A 16,351-nucleotide genomic window follows, 5' to 3' on the forward strand; every position below is an offset into this window, starting at 1 on the left:
ACTAACTTAAGACAAAATCCTAAACTTACTACCATTTTGGTATTCACAGAAGGCACTTACTCATTTTGGTATTCACAGAAGGCACTTACTCATTTCGGTATTCACAGAAGTTAGGAGTCCTAACTTTAGAACTCCTAAATGCCTTCTGTGAATACCGAAAGTCTTAAAATTAGGATTTTTCTCAGTTTAGTAGTAGTATAGTTAGGACTCCTAACTTTAGGACTCCTAAATGCCATCTGTGAATAACGAAAGTCTTAAAATTAGGATTGTTCTCAATTTAGTAGTAGTAAAGTTAGGACTCCTAACTTTAGGACTCCTAAACTGAGAAAAATCCTAATTTTAAGACTTTCGGTATTCACAGAAGGCATTTAGGAGTCCTAAAGCTAGGACTCCTAACTTCTGTGAATACCGAAATGAGTAAGTGCCTTCTGTGAATACCAAAATGAGTAAGTGCCTTCTGTGAATACCAAAATGGTAGTAAGTTTAGGATTTTGTCTTAAGTTAGTTCTGTGAATCGGGCCCCCAGTATTCATAAAAGGCACTTAGTAGTAGTAAAGTGAGGATTCCTAACTTTACTACTACTAAATGCCTTCTGTGAATACCAAAAGTAGTAATTTTAGGATTTTATCTCAGATTAGTTCTGTGAATCAGCCTCTGTGAGAATAAATGTGGAAGTTCGAGAAAACTGTTTAAAAAATGGCTTAACCTCCAGCTGACTGTATATGGTTAGACTAATGTGGTTAAAATGTGAACCCTCACAAAATTTTTGATTCAGCTTCCCTCTAGAAAATATAACATTGCATAAGTGGTTTTGTCTGGGCCAATAAGAGTATAAGTATCTCTTGGAAGAAAATAAGGAGCTCTCTAAATAAGGTAGGACTTTATCTGCCAGATATGCAATTTTATTGTTGAACCTGCCAGCTGCAAACATTTAAGTCTCAGCTTAGGTAATTTTTTTTGGCACGGTAGATAGTCTTTTGGCTTCAGTAAACTTCTTTTATTAATGTGGGTCCCTGAAGTATTTAAGAAAATAAAACTTAAAGTCTTGAGGACAGGCGCACAAGTATGGTATGCACAGAAATGGGCCATTCAATACATCTAGTGCGAATGCCCCAACCTGGGACTCTCCTTTGGAACACCAGATTGTCTAAAGGAAGCCCTAAGTTTTCCATTAAGACAGCTAAATGTACTAAGATGGGGGACCTAATAGATGATGAAGGATTGAAATCTTTAAATGACATGTGATCAGGAATCTCGGGTGGCCTGTAATATTAAATTATCTTCAACCCATTTCATGGTCTTCAAAAATTAACTTGGAGGGGGACTCAAAAGTTATGAGCAAAATAAAAAGAATTCCACTTTATAGGTGCTCAAAAAAAGAGATAGAAAAATGATATGGTATTCTGTGTGAAGCAGATGAGGACGGAAGCATCCCACCCACCTTACCAAAGTTAAAGGTGATGCTTACCGGAAGAGGACATGGAAATACTTATCCTTTGAGTTATTGCATTCTTCTGTTAGTCCGTCCTTCTTTAAGAAAAACCATCTCTTTACAATCTACAGGGTTTATTGGACTCCAAAAGGATGGCTAAATGGAAAAATCTGGGGAAAAGCTGCTTCAGGAAGTGTGGAAGTACTGATGCTGACGACACACATATGTTTGTGAATGAGCTCTGCACCGAAAAGTTACTGGGAACCCGTATGTAAGATGATTTCAGATGTCACAAGCACACAACTGTAAGTAAGCCTAACATTAATTAATTCTGGAGTTGACATAAAAGATCGTTCAGAGAAAAATACTGAAAAATTAATCTTTTATCTCATTCAAGAAGCCCGACATTTAATCTGCAAAAACTGGATTGATATTTTTCCACCCCCCAGGAGTAATAGACTGGATCCATTTCATTGATAACACTTGTAAATGGGAAAGAGCATGCTCCAAAGGGAAGAAAGCATAATTCTGGCTTCCAATATTGACTTGGCTGGATGCAAACCCAGTCCTTTCAAACTTTAATGTCCAATGATTATACCATTAACCTATTTGATGGTAGCTCCTACAGGGCCTCAGAGTGTTTTCTTTTTGAGACTTTGAGAGTTGAGCACAGGTTCTACAGGTAAGGTGGGGCGTTGGCCTCCTTTGCATGCAGTGGCCATGAAGCGTGTATCAAAGTCCAATGGTGATGAGGACTAAAAAAAACAGAATTATAAAAACATCTCTAAATTTGAGAAACAATTTCACAATCAGAACCATAAATGGTAAACTAACCCTTCCTGGGCCTAGATGCCTCATTATCTGATTGTTGAACCATCTCCTTAAATTTATAGTATTGAGAATAGCAGCAAGTTTATTCAATTTCATATTATTATATTACAGACCAGCTACATCATATTCCTACTACTACACACTGATATCCCTTTTAATGCATGATTGCTCTCATTTCAAATTAGTATTCTACAACCTAGCACTCTGTATAAGCTTTATCACAGTATGTGGAACTGAACTAAGTCACAAAGCCAAAATAACATAGAATAACTGTGTTGTGGCCGATTTCCCTTTCCCTGCTTGCTTAGTCATTAATGACTTTTGCATTATAACCTTTGTCCCTTTACTTATGGATTGCAATGTCCATTTATTTCCCTTTGTACACCACCACCCTCTGACCTTGCTTACTTAGAATTTGACTGCTTTCCCAGCAGGTGCGTAAGCCCGGAAGACTGGTCTAAACCAGCATCTGTGAAAGAGATGTATTATAAGGGGTGTTGCAATAAATAACATTCCATTAAATGTAGTTGAACAAAAAGCTGTTTTGCGGTTTGCTGCTGTCGCTTTTAAATCTGCAAAATCCACTTCGTATTTAATCTACATATTCTTCTAATGCACACAGTCATAAGTCAAGGAGATTTACTTGAAACAAAAATTGCCTTTGATATAACTGCATTGCATGGTAATATGGAGTGTCACCTTTTAAAGGTACCATAACATGCTGTAATAGGTCACCAGGAACAGTGTGATGTTTCAGTCCCTTTTCGAAGTTGGTGTATTGATCTCTCTTTTGGATGGTAAGTGTTAGCTCTGCTGTTCCTTTCCCTTTATGATTGTTTGACGAACGATTGCCATCTATGAAATCTTAAATCATTATTTTATTGGGAATATAACTATTGAAACGTATTGGAAATGTGTTGATGTACTAATCTGGCGTCATAAGTAAAATGTAAATGTAAACACAACATCAAATATTACCAAAATGAGGGAGAAGCACTCTTTTAGCGGCAGTCCAGTAAGGTATATACAAAAGAAAGAGGGTCTAATATCAAAACACCAAATCAAAACACCATCTTTTACTTAATTTGAACAAAATGTCACAGACATGCATGGTTAAAATGTTCTTGCTTGAACATTGCAACATGGAAATGGACTGTGTTGGTAAATCTGGGAATGTGTCAGAATGCATAGGTGGATGTGTGGGAACACCGACACTCCACCCATGTAACGCCCCCCCCAACCATGCAGTGTGAAGCAAGGCAGTGACTTGTGCCGCCTTGTGTTACACCAGATTTACCAAGCCACGCAGGACCACGCAGGGTGGCCTTGTGTGGCTTGGTAAACCTGAATCTAGGTTTTGCATTGCTTTGCACCTCCTTGAGTGGCGGAAGGGTCATCCATAACAATGATGACAGGTCTTAAGCATTTTTTGTTAAACTATTGTTAAGTAGTCACCTGCAACAAATATAAGATGAACACTTCCATATGAGCAACATTAGACAGGTGAGGTGCTACCAGGTATTCAACGAGCCAGTGTCACTCTCTGGTCAATTGCAACCAAGGGGTGCCCCTTCGCTTTGGAAAATATACCCTTCAACACTCGCACCCAATACATTTGTGATCTACTTTTCCAAATTATTTATTAATCAGTGTACTTTGTCCTAGTACTGTAAGGGAGAACATGTCATTGTACAGTCTTTTAAGGGATCACATTGCATACTTTTATTCCCCTAAGGAAACTGTGCATTGCGTTAAATACATTAGGCCCAAGTACTATTTTGAGGGTCATGATAAGGGAGCATTTAAAAAGGGTGATAACTGATTAAAATGATCAAGTGATATCATAACTTGAATCATGTTGATATTTTCCTCTGATTTAATGCCCCATCTTTGCGAGAAAACACCTTTTTATCATGATTCACTAACAGAAGATTAAGGGGCATATTATCAAGAACGACTTTAAAATTATCACCGCTTTAGCGGCAGAAAACTGCCGCTAAAGCGGCGATAATGGGCTTGATAATATGCCGCAGAGAATTCCAATAGAAGCCCATGTTGACACCAGAACATGGGCTTCTATGGGAATTCTCAGGGGCATATTATCAAGCCCATTATCGCCGCTATAGCGGCAGTTTTTTGCCGCTAAAGCGGCGATAATTTTGACGCCGTTTCTTGATAATATGCCCCATAGAAAGTGGTATCGGGAGAGGAAATTAGGACACATTTTGTGTTAACGAACAAATATCTTCCTCATCCCTCTAAGAGGAAAGTCTGACATGTTGACCTGCCTGTTAGTTGATTAAACATTGTTTTACTATCGCATCAGCGCATAGTCCTAATGAATAACTAGTGACAGGTTACATTGTAGGCTTGACAGACCTGATGTGTACCTCATCGGATGAGAGCAGTGCAAGCTATAACTGTGTGCCTCATTATATAGAAGCGCTCTCTCCAGTAAGTGGGTACTTAAATAATGCAAAAGACCTGTCAATTGCATTTTTCATTCTTTCCAATTCCCATTTTTTTTTCCATTCGTTTCTTTTGCATCTCTTTGCATGAAAGTGAAATAGCTTTAAAATGATTTTCATTGTGAGTAAAAGGTAAGGAAATTATCTTAAAATATTTTAAATAAATATAGTGTCAAAATCAAGTCCTAAAGCATTAAAGCATGGGTAGACTGTTACGACTCACCCTGAAAGCACATTTACACTTTTTGGGAAACACCTGCAGCAGTACACATAGAAAGTCATGTCAAGTGCAGGCTTCCAGGCGTATTATTACACCTGTCAAAACGTGTAAAAACAATTTATTTTCTTTTTTGCCTCTCCAAGGAAAACATTTTCCCTAGTGAAGAAAGCTCTCACCCTCCATCCCCAGCAAATTCAGGCTGAGCTCGCGTTCCCTACCCACGAGGAGGGATACTACAGTCCTAGAGTAACTTTGCGCCAAATTCACTGATTTTAATGCAGTTCAGCACAGCACCTTTGCTGCATTTAGTTGAAAGAAAGAGACAGAGCAGAACTGCAGCAAACTTACTGAGGGGCATATTATCAAGAAACGGCGTTAAAATTATCACCACTTTAGCGGCAGAAAATTGCCGCTAAAGCGGCGATAATGGGCTTGATAATATGCCCTTGTGAATTCCAATAGAAGCCCACGTTGACACCAGAACATGGGCTTCTATGGGAATTCTCTGCTGCATATTATCAATCCCATTATCGCCGCTTTAGCGGAAGTTTTCTGCCGCTAAAGCGGCGATAATTTTTAACGCTGTGCTTGATAATATGCCCCTAAGATTGCAGTGATGCATGGCAGGGCCCGTAGTCTCGATTTTAGCTCCACGGTTTCAACTTGATATCGTTTTCTGTTGTGACGGTTATCATGTATAGGGGCATATTTACAACCCCTTTTCGTCACCGAATCATCAGTTTTTTTGACTCTCCAGTGGCTCTGCGCCATCCCCCATATTTACATGGTGGCATTAAACCACTTAACGTGGCTTTACGCCACCTTGTAAATATGCCCCTTTCCGCTGCAGTCCTCTGTGGCAAACGGGCATGTAATGGGTTTTACTGTGGGCGTTCCACGACAACACCCATTACTTTTTGATGCTGCCCTAGATTTACAAGGCTGGGGCAGCTCTAAAAACTAAGGGCAGATAATACCTGGTATTAGAATGCTGATACGAAGAGAAATTATTAATTTCTCCTAGTTTTTTGCTCTTTCGATGTATGCTGCATTCTGCAGCACACATTGATAGAGCAAATCGGCATTATTGATTGTTTATGTGCAGGAAGGTGTCCTTTACTGCACATAAACAATTGCCTCTGCAGCGCAGACACCCTTGCAACATGGCGGCAGGGTGCCTGCGCTGGTGCTAGGCAGCTTTTTTTGCGTCAGCGCTAGGGGAAACACAGTTATTTTTGTAAATATGGTGCATCCCTTCATTTAGAAAATGTCAGTGTGGAGCTGCCAAATTTGGCAGAGCACCACACTCCAGTATTTTCTTGTGCATATGCCCCTTTGTCCTTACACAATAGTGTACTGAGAAATCATTATATACATTGTTTGTTTCGTAGCAAGCATCATTATCATGTTTATTTGTACACTCTGTTCAAGGCTAGAAGAACATGGAGTGAGATACCCTTGTCCGGCTGGAAACAGCTCTTCAGTTCTAGTCTAACCAGAGCATCAGCATTTCACCCCTGACACAGTGGATTTGAACCGTGCTTTGATTACAAAAACCTGCTCTGTGACGCAATTGTCAGAGGAGCACTTTAGCTTAGATTGTCTTGGACGGAATGAGCTATGACTGAGATGCAGTTCTGCAGACTCTGACTCATATCCTGCTACAGACGTAAGCCTCTTCTATACAGGCCGGCTTCCTGATTCATCACACTCAGGTATGGGGGGGCTTAGGCATTCCTAAGGGATCTAACAGAAGGGTACTCGCACGATGCTCTCAATAGTGAAGGTGAAGCCAGGTAGGTGTATACACATATTATAATCATAGTAATGTTATAATGGTTGAACTATTCATCTTTTTCACCATTATGGTAATTTTGATTACAGTGCTTTGTTTCTTTTGCATTATAATTGTGACCCTTTCTATCTATGCAAGAATGCAATTATTTTAATGAATATTTTAATCTTCAATTCGTATATTTCTTGTGTTACTCTGGGCGTGCAAGAGTGAAACAATGAAAGGGTTGACATGTTGCCACGATTCCTTGGTGAATAATAGAGTAGTCATGTTCAATGTTGCTGATACCATCTATCATTCTGGTAAGGTTATTGGTCCAAATGAGACACTGTGAGCTAGCTAGGAGCCAGGCCAAAATTCTCTGATAAATACTCATGAACTAAGTTCCAGTATCTTGAAGTCTATGTTGTCCAGATATACAGTCCTACTAAATTCATAGGAACCAGATAACAGGATATGCCATTGTGTCTCTCTAGCTCTGCGCAGGTGCATTTTAAGGAGCCTTGAGCTAGGCACATTCCCAAGCACACAGGTGCAAAAATTGATGTCTAGCAAAGATTTTGAACTGGAAGGAAGCCCTTCTCGTACAAAATACTATGCTAAGAAATACTTAAAAATGTGTCCATGCTTGTACATGTGCTGTACAGTACAGCACTCATGCAAACTTGGAAAACACTAGACAAAATTAAATGTTACACTTACCTTGAGGGGCCATACATTTTTGGTGCAGAGCCCTATCTATGTTTATTAATAGACATCGGGCCCGATTCACAGAACTAGCTTAAGACAAAATCCTAAACTTACTACCATTTACTCATTTTGGTATTCACAGAAGGCACTTACTCATTTTGGTATTCACAGAAGGCACTTACTCATCAATGAGTAAGTGCCTTCTGTGGATACCAAAATGAGTAAGTGTATTCTAGTGAATCTAGCCTCACTTGTGGAGAAGAAATCCCCCATAGTAAATGCACTTATCTCTGCTAGGAATGCTTCTACAAATTCCTGGCTGGCCTACATGTGGTATTTTCTTTTTACGTTTACGGTTGAAAATACCTTTGAAAATTGGGTCCTTTTTTGTTTGTCTCTAAATCATGAGACATTGTATGTACCACAAAAATTGTCAAATTTAAAAGAAAAATAATTCCAAATATATTTCGCAATAAGCCAGTTTTTCTGTGAAAAAGGGTGAACCAAAGATGCAGGAAAAGATTTTGCTGCATTGTGGGTTCACCGCAAAAATAGACACAAAATTGGAGATTTAAGCTTATGCTCCAGTGCCTATTGAAAACACTTCTTCTAATGTGTAAGAATGTCTGTAGTATGCCATGCCCATTGCGATGTTCTTTGTATGATTTGAAATCATACTGTTGTGCTGTCTTGCACTTTACAGTAAAGTACGGAAGGCATACACTGTACATATCAAACTGTCTCTGGTTGCTAATCAGTGAAAATATTATAGCTTACGAACATGAAAGGTACATGGTTATGGCTTTACTTACAACCTCTTTACCAATCAGTAGCAAGTTTAAATAAACAAAGAAAAATAATAATGAATAAAATAAAAGTAAATAAGCAATTGTTAAGACCATAAACTCGCCCTATTTGTGCCTACTTGAGGCCATTACTTTGAAACAGAGTAAATACTGTAATAGATTGCAGTTTAAAACAACCTGCACAGATAGGAAACATTTTTTTTTATATCTGCCACATGCCCTTGAAACAAAAAGGTTCTCCTGTCGGTCTAGAACCATTAGCAGCAGAGACAAGAACAATGTTCATCAACATACTCCGGGGTATATTCACAAGAACGTGTAATAACTACAGCAAAAGTAGCGTAACGCAACTTTCAATATTGCAGCCCATTGCGGTAAAATAACCCAGTGACAACATGGGATTCACAACAAGGCGGTAGCATGTGATAGTCTGCTGTAACCGCAGACAATGTCTGCAAAAAAAACATCTCGTTGGAGATAAAAACACAAACAACAACACCAAAAAACATGCGATGGGCCAAAGCGTGATGAGTAAATCAGCGATAAGCAGTGCCAGGCCTGCAACATATCCCTGGCAGGTGGGAAAAATCTCCATAAAAGCAGAAAAAACACCCACACCCAAACTGACCTACACCCATGCACCATGGAGGCAGCCGGAGCAGGCACAGAGGACGAGCACAACCCCACAAGCACCCCGGATGACCCGCCTGGGACCTCGGGGACAGGGAAGGGCAAGGACAAGAAGACAAGGAAGAGGAAGTTCTGTCCGCAGGCGAACAGGATCATAGTCACAGAGGTGATGGAACACCATCAACAACTCTTCGTCACCTCCAACGTGTCACTGGGCACCAAAACTGCAATATGGCAGGACATCGTCGACAAGGTGAATGCCGTCGGAGAGCACAAGCGGACAATCGACGAGGTCAAGAGGCAATGGAACGACATCAAGCGGAAGACCAAGGAGAAACTCTTTGCCAACCAGAACGAACCGACCGACAAGGACCCAGACCGAATACCGACCGACACGGACCAGCGCCGTATGACCCGTGCAGTACGATGTAACGCGTGTGAATTCCAACCGACACGTATGGAATACAAGCAGTATGACCGAGCCGTAGGGAAAATAGTGATCCGGCCGGAAAACCAACGCGATATTCACCGACCGTCACGAACCAGGAATGAACCCGACCGACCCGTACCCGCGATGTACGATTAGCGCAGTACGATGCAATGCGTCTAAAACCAGACCGACTCGCACGGAGACCAAGCCGCACGACCAACACGCACAGACAACCCGGCACACAAGCAATAGAGACCGCCACGAACGACGCATACCAAACACAGAAGACAGGCAGCGTGAACGAGGTGGAGAAGCCCGCACGAGACAACAGCAGCGTCTGTTTCCGTCACATGAACGTCTCCTTCATGCCTACAAAACACAAAGGAAAAAAGACAAAAAAAGGACCAAACAAGCAATGACAAAGCTAATAAATACCCCCCCCAAAAAATGGGACAAAGACACACCCACAACTCCAACTATATAAAGGACTACAATCACTACCATCATCCCTTTGCAAACAGGAGACACAGCCAGCAGCAAACACCAGTACACAGCAACCACAGACACACTCACAACTCACCCATCACAGAACTAATACACCATCAGAACCTCATACAAAAGCACACACACATACACACAGCAAAACCAACACCAACCCACCATCACTTGCACCCTCACACACACATCCCTCACCACCACCACCCATCACCATGCCTCCAAAGTAGAATCCAAAGTTCACAGATAGTGAGTTAGAAGTGCTGGTAGACGAGATCATCAGAGTAGAGCCCCATTTGTTTGGTACATTGGTTCAAAGGACCCCCATCTCACAGAAAACCAAGACCTCTCAGCTGCCTTCGACACGGTTTGCCACCGCACCCTAAAACACGTCTCCACAACACAGGGATCCAGGGAAAGGCCCTAGACTGGATCTCCTCCTTCCTCACCGACAAAACCCAGAGAGTCCGCCTACCCCGTTCCACTCAGAGGCCACCAAGGTCATCTGCGGTGTACCCCGAGGCTCATCACTCAGCCCGACGCTCAGCCCCCTCGCCGACATCGTCTGCGCACACAACCTCAACATCATCTCCTACACCAACGACACCCAGCTGATCCTCTCCCTGACCAGAGGAGACCCAGTCACCACCAAATCCAACTTCCAAGAAGGAATGAGGGCCGTCGCCGAATGGATGAAGATCAGCCGCCTGAAACTGAACACAGACAAGACGGAGGTCCTCATCCTTAGACCATCCCCCTCCGCCTGGAACGACTCCTGGTGGCCCGCCGCCCTGGGCACAGCACCGAGACCCACCGTCCACGCACGCAACCTAGGGTTCGTCCTGGACTCATCGCTCACTATGACCAAGCAAGTCAACGCCATCTCCTCCTCCTGCTTCAACACCTTCCGCATGCTACGAAAGATCTTCAAATGGATCCCCACGGAAACAAGAAGGACTGTCAGCCACGCCCTCGTTACAAGCCGGCTCAACTATGGCAATGCACGCTGTGCAGGGACAACGGCCAAGCTACAGAAAAGACTGCAACGCATACAGAATGCCTCCGCACGCCTCATCCTGGACATCCCCCACCACAGCCACATCACCGCCCACCTGAGAGAACTGCACTGGCTCCCCATCAACAAGAGGATCATGTTTAAGCTCCTCACCCACACATACAAAGCGATCCACAACGCCGGACCCGAATACCTCAACAAATGCCTCTCGTTCTACGCCCCGACTTGCCAACTCCGCTCAGCCAGCCTCGCCCTCGCCACCGTACCACGCACTAGATGAACAACAACAGGCAGCAGATCTTTCTCCTACCTCGCCGCCAAGACCTGGAACTCCCTCCCCACCCACCTCCGACTGACCAAAGACCTTCTCTCCTTCAGGGAACACCTCAAGACCTGGCTGTTTGAGCAGTAGCAGCACCCCCCCACCCTCAGCGCCTTGAAACCCTGGCAGGTGAGTAGTGCACTCTATAAATGTACTGATTGATTGACTGATTGAAGATGTGGGTGAGGATTGTGGACAAGGTGAACGCACAAGCACCAGCAAGGCGCACAAAGGACGACATCCAGAACAGGTGGTATGACATACGCAGGAGGGTCAAGAAACTCATCTAAAAAGATCACGCCCTGAGTCAGTGCACCGGTGTTGGCCCTCCTGCCAAACCAGTCTACTTCAGGACCTGGGAGGAGAAGGTGCGGGACATCCTACCACCAGAGAGCGTCCATGGCCTAACACACATCCCAGAGCCTGGTGAGTACACAAACAACATACCCAAGATTGTGTGGCAAGGGGGCAGTGAAACTATGCACCCCAAGCAAAGCTACACTAACCAATAGATAATCAGCCCAAGATGTGTATGCCAGTCAGACACACACAATACCTGCCATCTCATAGTGACTGGGGACTGTGTCATGACATGCACCAACCTACAAACAAATAGAGCAAGTTAGTGGCACTAAGCCAAATAGACCCTGCCAGGCAGTTTGACACCACAAACACACCACCTCACAGTGCAGCTGACTGTCAGGAAGGAATAGTGGAGATGCACGTGAAGTGAGTGTAGCCAAAAGCATGATGGGGCCTGTAGTCACAGATAATGCCCCCCCTCCTTATTGGCCCATCAAGACCCCTCTGAAACATGCCCACATCACAGGGAGTGGAAAATGACTGACAAGCTGGCTGACACTGGGTCCTGCTGTGGGGAGCACAAGGCCCTGCTAGGGCTTGTGTGCAAATCAGAAGCAGGACACCACTGACTGACATCCTGAAAGACAACTTGCACACCCTACAATTGAAGCACGTTTCATGGTGGGATGTCTGGCCGGGTGGGAAGGAGGACTGACAGCTCTGACCATACTTACCAGCATGTGGAGACACACACCCCCTCAACACAAACTCCACACAACTCACTGGGTACAATGCATTGACACACACCTCTGTGAAATATCAGCAAAAGATACCCCATACTGGGTGCTGCTGTGTGAAGCGCAGGGGCTCACTTGGGATTTGTAGCCAAACAAACACCAGGATTTCACAGTCAGCCATCCTGCCACTGCTGTCACACCCCCTCATAGGGAAGCAGATTCAAGAGGGAGGATGCATGGGCATGCTGGGAAGGGGGGTGTAGCCAAGAGTATGATGGGAGTCGCAGTCACAGTCACAGTCACAGACAGCCTACACCCACCCACATGGCCCAGCAAGATGAAACTGAGCCATACTCGCCTTACAGGGAGTGGGAAGGGACTGACAAGATGTCTGACACTGGGCTCTGTTGTGGGGAGCACAAGGCCATGCTGGGAAATGGCCAACATCATACATCAGCACTACACAGTCAGCCATCTTGCCATTGCTGTCGCACCCCCTCACAGGGAAGCAGAGTCAAGAGGGAGGAAGCATGGGCATGCTGGGAAGGGGGTGTAGCCAAGAGTATGATAGAAGTTGCAGTCACAGACAACCTACACCCACGCACATGGCCCAGCAAGATCAAACTGAACCATACTCACCTCACAGGGAGTGGGAAGGGACTGACAAGATGTCTGACACTGGGCTCTGTCGTGGGGAGCACAAGGCCATGCTGGGAAATGGCCAACATCAGGACTACACAGTCATCCATCTTGCCATTGCTGTCACACCCCCTCACAGGGAAGCAGAGCCAAGAGGGAGGAAGCATGGGCATGCTGGGAAGGGGGGTGTAGCCAAGTGTATGATGGGAGTCGCAGTCACAGACAACCTACACCCACCCACATGGCCCAGCAAGATCAAACTGAACCATACTCGCCTCACAGAGAGTGGGAAGGGACTGACAAGATGTCTGACACTGGGCTCTGTCGTGGGGAGCACAAGGCCATGCTGGGAAATGGCCAACACTGAGCTCTCTGGTCTGACTCTCTCACTGTCCTCTTCGGATGACGACGACCAACCTGGCCCCTCCGGTGTGAGCCATCATGGAGCACCAGCAGCATCAACATCTGCCCCCCTGTTCCCACGCCTCCAGCATCTGGACACCAACAGGGCACCCCCGACAACACGGACAGACCAAGGACAATCAACACCCACAGCACAGGCACACAGTAGTACCCCCCGGAAGCTACAGCCAACACCACCAGCAACACCACCCAAGGGGTCCCAGTGTCACCTCTGCCTACCGCCGCTGGCCCTTCCCATTTGGAGAGGGGTGCTGGGAAGGGTGGGAGGCACAGGGCATGCCTTGCAGAGGGGTCTGGACTGCATGATGACCCCAAACTGGGACGCATCTTAGATGCGTACCAGGATAGCACCGGAGGATTTGGCTAGGTAGTGGGGATCCTCAAGGACATGCAACATGAGCAGGTCGCCCACCATGCCCGCATAGAGGCCAAGTGGGATGACATCACTGCGGTGCATCGGGACATACTACAATACCTCCGCCAGATCAGCACCAACCTGTCCACACCCCCCTGTGTGCCCACAACATCTGTCGCAACACCATCTGCCAGCGCCACAGGGAGGGAGGAGGACTCTGGCGGAGACTCCCCTGCACCGCAGAGGCCTGCACATGAGGACCCCCCCAGAACAAGAGGGACATCTGAAGAAGGACATGTGAGAGGCAGATGTCCCAGCACATCCCCCAGGGCCTCCAAACCTGTTCTGGACAATGTTCTTTGTGCGCAACCCGTTCACCTTGTCCAATCGCACACAACTCGCCCACCTGACATGGAGGGTTCATGTTGGGCCAATGTATCAGATGACTGTGGACTTTACTCTGGACATTTCATCTACCAGCACTTCCAACTCCAATGTGAACTTTGGATTCCCAAACCACTGTACAGCACCCACCATCCTGTGTACTTCCCTCACACATGTTTGTAAATAAACTCACCAGTACACCATACTTGCCTCTGTTGTGATTCCAAATTGTCATGTTCAGGGAGATGTCGATCTGCTGCACAACACAGTGCATGCCAAATACTGCAACAATGTGACCAATGTAAGGTGAGTCATGGGGATGTGACACATGTGAGGGAGACACACCACTGTTGCAACACAAAACATACTCACCATGGCCATGTTACTCATCACACACAATGATGTTGACATGAAACACATTGGCATGCACAGACACAACACCAAGCCCAGTCAGTGGCAACAAGTCCACAGGTGAGGTAAGCAGATGTCACTGAGATGTTGGAAGACAGACAACTCACATAACAAAGCGTAGCACAGGTTCATTACACATCAGCAACACGTTTATTCCACACTAGTTGCACGGTAATTCTACGTAACAGTGGACACACGCTCCCAATGAGTTGGAGAATGGAAGTCCAGGGATGTGGGGTACATCAGTTGATGGGAATTGTGAACTTCCACACTGGTGTTTGCTTCTGGTTGTTGGGTGTCAGTGTTGACCACACAACAGGCAAAGTACCCTGGGAAGGACAGACAAGATACAGTCAAAAGCACAGAAGAACAGGGGAGAAATGCAATACACATGCACAAAACATGTTGCAAAACACCTACACAGTACTACCCTATTGTGGAGTACAAACCAGCTGAATGGACACATCACAGCATGCATCCAGTCAAGTGGCACACAGACACACTCAGACAGCAACAGAGCTGGCTCAACACATTCCAGGCTACCTCCATACATTCACATAACAACCCTGGAAACTCACATTCAGGTGAAGAAGTTGTTGATGAGCTGAGAGCGGACGTCACCATCATCTTCATCATCACTGGCATCTGCGCCCAGGCCGGGATCCTCCACAGGTGCCGGAGGTTGGTCGTCGTCATCATCATCCTGGATGAGAGGCACCTCTTTCCGCACCGCCATGTTGTGTAGCATGCAGCAAACCAGTATTATTTTGCACACCTTTGCAGGCTCATATGGGAGGGCTCCTCCGGTCTTGTCCAGCGAGTGAAAGCGGCTTTTCAGGAGGCCGAATGTCTGCTCAATCACCCTCCTGCTCCGACCATGTGCCTCATTGTAGCGCATCTTGGCTGGTGTCACAGGGTTCCTGAGGGGTGTCAGCAACCACGGCATGTTGGGGTATCCGGAGTCACCTACACACACAAAAATGAACAAGTAGCTGAGTTTTGTAGGAGTGCGGAATACAACAGTGACAAACACACACAATGAGAAACAGTCAGTACACACCGACAAGTCAGGCATGCTAAGCTGGCATCTGTGACATCAGCGCTGCAATGCAACTACTCCTCATAATGTAGGCATCGTGCGCAGAACCAGGGAACCGTGCACACACATGTGTGATCGACATGCCAGCAAGACAGACCACCAGAGCATTGATCGAATGGTAGTACTTCCTGTTCCGGTATGCCTGCTCATGTGCCTGTGGTGGTATCAGGACAACATGTGTCCCATCAATAGATCCGATGACGTTCGGCATCCTCCCCAGTGTATAAAAGGCATCCTTAATTTCAGGGAGTTCATCTGGGCTCGGGAGCTTGATATACAGGTCGAGGAATTGCAACATCCCCTCCAAGACATCGCGTAGCACCCGACTAAACATCGTTTGCGACATCCCACCAGCAGTAGCCACAGTGTACTGGAAGGTACCGGTAGCAAAGAAGTGCAGGGCTGCCATCACCTTCACCTCTGGGGTCAGTGCTATGGGGTATGTCCGGCCAGGTAGCAAATGTGGCGCCAACTGCTCGGCCAACTCCACAATCAGTGGCCTGGTGAAGCGGTACTGTCTGATGCAGTCGCGTTCCTGCATGGTTGCAAGGTCTGGGAACAGACGATGGACAGCTGGTGCCCTGTAGTGCAGAGATGCACAAAGGAAGATTGTCAGTACATCCCCCCATGTGGCCATGACCACGATCACTATCACATGCTAGTTCATGACATTACACAATGTACTGAGGTGTGTGCGGTTGGGCATGGACACATATGTCACTTACAAGACCACTACCTCAAATCTCAATTCCACATGTCCACATGAGTCCCATGTAGTGCAATGGGCCAATCATCTGGCTGTGTCACCCAACCTATGTGCCGCTGCAACGCTCCAAAAACACACCCCAGTGACAATTGAGGCCTCA

The sequence above is a fragment of the Triturus cristatus genome, chromosome 5_2 (genome assembly GCF_964204655.1).
Source record: "Triturus cristatus chromosome 5_2, aTriCri1.1, whole genome shotgun sequence".
Taxonomy (NCBI): Eukaryota; Metazoa; Chordata; class Amphibia; order Caudata; family Salamandridae; genus Triturus; species Triturus cristatus.